The sequence below is a fragment of the Triticum dicoccoides genome, chromosome 4A, assembly GCF_002162155.2.
Source record: "Triticum dicoccoides isolate Atlit2015 ecotype Zavitan chromosome 4A, WEW_v2.0, whole genome shotgun sequence".
In the NCBI taxonomy this organism is placed as follows: domain Eukaryota; kingdom Viridiplantae; phylum Streptophyta; class Magnoliopsida; order Poales; family Poaceae; genus Triticum; species Triticum dicoccoides.
This window is the reverse complement of record NC_041386.1, coordinates 20,371,935-20,376,762: the sequence shown is the minus strand read 5'-3', so window position 1 is coordinate 20,376,762 and position 4,828 is coordinate 20,371,935.

Genomic DNA, 4,828 nt, shown 5'->3' with positions numbered 1-4,828 from the left:
GAGAGATTATCTAGGTTCGCTCTGCAAGTGATGCGTAATACCCTACTCCTGGTGGTTTCTGTTTATCTGGTGTTCTTGGACTAGCTACAAGGCGTGCAGGGTCAAAAAAATCTGAATCCTCTCTAAGTACGCCGCGGGCCTCCTTTTATAGTCAAAGGGGCTGCCACAGTGGCACACAGGAGGTGGAAAGCTATACCGTAATCGAGTCTATCTCCTGGCGCCGTAGGACAAACACATTTAATGCGTTGCCGACGTGCCCTTCTTGCTTTATTGGGGACGGCAAGGAAACTCGTCCCGGCTGTTGCCGCCTCGCCTGGCTTTGACGCGCGTCCGAACTGACGAGGCGTGTAGAGCCACGCTGGCTGGCTGCTGAGTTGGTGCGGTGGCTGAATCTTCACGAAGATCTGCCTGCCACCACGCAGGTGCTTGCTGAGTCGGCCTAGAGGCCGCACGTCGCCACACAGGCGCCTGCCCAGCTGGTGGGCTGGCAGCTGCACGGGAACGGCGGTGGAGTCTTGGCAGATGTGGGTCTGGCCGTGGCCCCGCGGATGTTTTTGGCAAGAGTCTTGCCGGGGCCCCGGCATGGGTCTTGCCACGGCATCCTGGTTTCCCTCGGCAAGGGGCTTGCTGGGGGTCTCGTGGGTATCCATGGCAAGGATCTTGCCGAGGATCGTCGTCTTCTGGTCATCATCTAGTCTTGCGTACTCCTGGTCTCCACAAAGATTTGCATGCCACCATGGAGGTGCCTCCCGAGCCTCGGTTCCAAAGTGGTTGATGGTGTTGGAACCCTTAGGCTCAAGGGTGGCGGCTCTGCTGGTGTTGGGCAAGTTGCCTCGGCAAGGTTCTTACCGGGGCTGTGGAGGCCGCCCCGGCAAGGGCCTTGCCGGGGGAGCTCACCTCGCCCTTCTTCTCTTCGTGTTTCTGGCTTGGCGTTGCTCTGGTTGTCTTGTGGCTTTGCTTCCTTCCTCTGCCCCGCTAGGTGTGGCCGCAGGTGCGGCTCCAACTGCCCGCACACAAGTAAAGGGGTACAAAATAGGACCCCTCCTTTTATGCACCGACAACCATCAAACAAAATACTCGCCATGACTGTTGATAGGGATCCGAAGAATCTCATAGGCGATGTCATTCCTAAAGAAGGCACACACTGTCTCTTCATTCCAGGACCGCCGTCCTCGTCAATTATGCATTGAACTTTAGCATTGGCAGGAATATGAGAGACCGGCTGTGGTGATTTTGTCACGGCAGATGTCCTAGTGTGAGGACTTAGTCGTGAGGCAAACACATCTTTATAGTAGCTTGAGAGGGGTTGAGCAGAATCGAGAGACGCAACACAAGATAAGGATTTAGACAGCTTCGGGCCTCGGAAAACATCATCCGATAATAGCCCTATATGCTGTTTGTGGCTAGATCTCATTATGTTCATGAGGGTATCGCCGGTAAGCCGGCTCTTGGTGTCTATCCCTAGAGATTGTTTCTTTTTTGCTTGTCCTTTTTGGGGTGCCCCGCCCCTCCTTATATATGTTTAAGGGGCGGGTTACATGACTAGTCCTAGTAGGATTAGGATTACTCTATTACAAGCGGAGTCCTAGTCTTGCTTCTTTTGTAAGGGAATATTCCTTACGCTTTCCTCTTAATCCGGCCCACCATCACATGAACCGGCCTTCTGGGCCTTGGGCCTTGTCATCTATCTGACCCGCCGTCGGGGTCATCAGTAAGTCACCAAATACTCGCCGAGTCTCTGTGAGCCGCCAAGTCCGGCCGGATCATACCGCGGGTATATCCCCGACATTAGCCCCCAGTTTAATTTTGATTTATCCATGTTAAACTGATCCTGCAAATCAAGACCAATTTTAATAGATTACACGCCGGGTCGAAGGTTCTTCTGAGCTGACATTTGATCATCGTTAAGTCCTTGTCATTTCCTTCTTGATATATGCCCATGAACTCATAGCAAATCTCCTTTAGTAGATACATTCAAACTTCGTGAATAAAAAATCCAGATACTTCTTTTAAGAAATCCGGGTCAATAGGCCATCTTCAGAGTCAATTTGCTGACATTGGTCTCTTGTAGAGAAATGTTGTAAGAAATAATCCACTTGAGTTGGCTTCCAAAGCATCAGCTTAAAAAATATTGGTCTTGAAATACTCATCTGACTTTCAGCCGGCTTGAAGATGTAAAAGTTGTTGTTTTATCATTACCAAAATTGCCGGGTTATAAAATAGACGATGCCGGGTCATAATTATTGTTGACACCGGGTCATGTAATTGATCTTCCTAATTTGCTCCAAACCAATAATTTGAAGACGTTCCTTCTTTATATGCATAATACATGTAGCCCCCAAGTCTTAAGAGGAGAACATAGTGATAGCTTAAGACTTGCTCCAATATAAGTGTTGCAACCTTGAAGAAAACTGGTTTGTTCATCTCAATCATATAAACTGAATATTCCACACATGTAGCCCCAACTATCGAGTTGTCATGCTTGCAGCAACCTGGGACTTGTAATTGCTTTATGCTTATAAAACCTCCACCAATGTAGCCCCCAAGGGCCGGGTCATTATGCATTAATGAGCAGGGACTTTGTAAATATGATCATGTAAACTTGAGCAGCAATGTGTAGCCCCCAAAGGTCAGCTCAGTAAGATATTAGTGAGCTAAGACTTTGTATATTCTTCATTGATAATAACATCATATGATGTAATATCCACCATGGGGCTTGAACCCACGTCCACAAGTTTAAGAGCATTGCACTCTACCAACTGAGTAGTGGATCTTTCAATATAATGAACTGAGGCTTGTGTACCTTGAATTTTTGACAGGAGCAATTGGTAGCCCCCGAGGGCCGGCTCATTACAATGGGATGAGTCGGGTCTTCAATAAGTTGATCAAAAATGACTTTACATTAGACCCCAAGTGTCATGGTGCATGCTTGCAGCGACATGAGACTTGCATATTTGATATAACCTCAACTTGAATAATGTAGCCCCAAGTGCCGGGTCGTAAGCCTGCAGCGACTCGGGACTATTCCTTCAATTGTAGAATAAATAGTATCCATTGATAATATAATAGCCATTGCGCTAAAGCGACTTTGAAAACCTCATCTGTTGATAAGTAAACGCGGAGTTTAAATACCCGACGGCTCTTGGCCGATGACGATTTAATATGCCTCCATTGTAAACCGGAATTTTTATAATCCGGCAGCTTATAGCCTTTGAGAAAATCAAGAATTGATAACCCTTTTGAGACACCAATTTCAATCTTTGACGATGGGCTGGAACTTAATCATTTATGTAAGTCATAGCTCTGTAAATCCTGCATAGAGTTTAAGCAATATATGCCCTGGCGACTTAACGTCAAAAGCCAGGGCGGGTAACCACCCAAATGTAGTCTTATCCTGCACACAAGTAAATCACAAGACCCCTTGGCGGTTTACCGCAGGGCGGGTCATAATATCCCACATATAACCAATGTGATATTCAATTTGTACTGCCAGTTTACATGACCTGTGCAGTAAGGGTGATAACCCAATCCTTAGAAGCCAATACTTCCGAATATATGATGATTGTCACATGCTGGCGACTTATCGTCCAAAGCCAAGCCGGGTTTAAACGAAACCACACTTATACTTAGATCTAAACAAAAAAGTCTCAAGACAAAACCAAATATTGTTTGCAAAAAACTTAAAACAAATAAAAATTGAGGTTTCTGATTCGAATACGACCAGTAAACCGTTCCAAAGGGGTTAAGCTAGGATTCGAATACGATCATGTAGCCCCCAGTGGCTTTGGCATTGCGTCGATCAAGAGGGTACCTGTAACGCCCTCGATGCGGCTATATCTCCCACGTGTCAAAGCACGACTTAGAGGCATAACCGCATTGAAAGCAATGTCGCAAGTGAGGTAATCTTCACACAACCCAAGTAATAAAATAGGGGAAAAAGATACATAGTTGGCTTACAATTGCCACTTCACACAATTACATGAATAAAGCATTACAGCAACCTGATACAATCAAGGTCCGACTACGAAACCAAATTAAAAGAAGAACCCCAAATGCGACAAGGTCCCCGATCGACCCCAACTGGGCTCCACTACTGATCGACTAGAATGAAACAACATAAAGGACAAGGTCTTCATCGAGCTCCTCCTGAGCTTGGTTGCGTCATCTGCACGGCCTGCATCATCTGCACGGCCTCATCAGCACCTGCAAGCTGGTTTTGAAAGTATCTGTGAGCCACGGGGACTCAGCAATCTCGCACCCTCGCGATCAAGACTATTTAAGCTTATAGGTAAGGCAAAGGTATGATGTGGAGCTGCAGCAAGCGACTAGCATATATGGAGGCTAACATACGCAAATGAGAGTGAGAAGAGAAGGCAAAAGCACGGTCGAACAACTATGATCAAGAAGTGATCCTAAAACAACCTACGTCAAACATTACTCCAACACCGTGTTCACTTCCCGGACTCCGCCAAGAAGAAACCATCACGGTTACACACGCGGTTGATGCATTTTAATTAAGATAAACTTTAAGTTTTCTACAACCGGACATTAACAAATTACCATCTGCCCATAACCGCGGGCATGGCTTTCAAAAGTTCAAATCCCTGCAGGGGTGTCCCAACTTAGCCCATGACAAGCTCTCACGATCAACGAAGGAATAGACATCCTTCCGAGACATTCCGATCAGACTCGGTATCCCGGTTCTACAAGACATCCTCGACAATGGTAAAACAAGTCCAGCAAGACCGCCCGATGCGCCGACATCCTGATAGGAGCTGCACATATCTCATTCTCAGGGCAACACCGGATGAACACTACGTACAGCTAA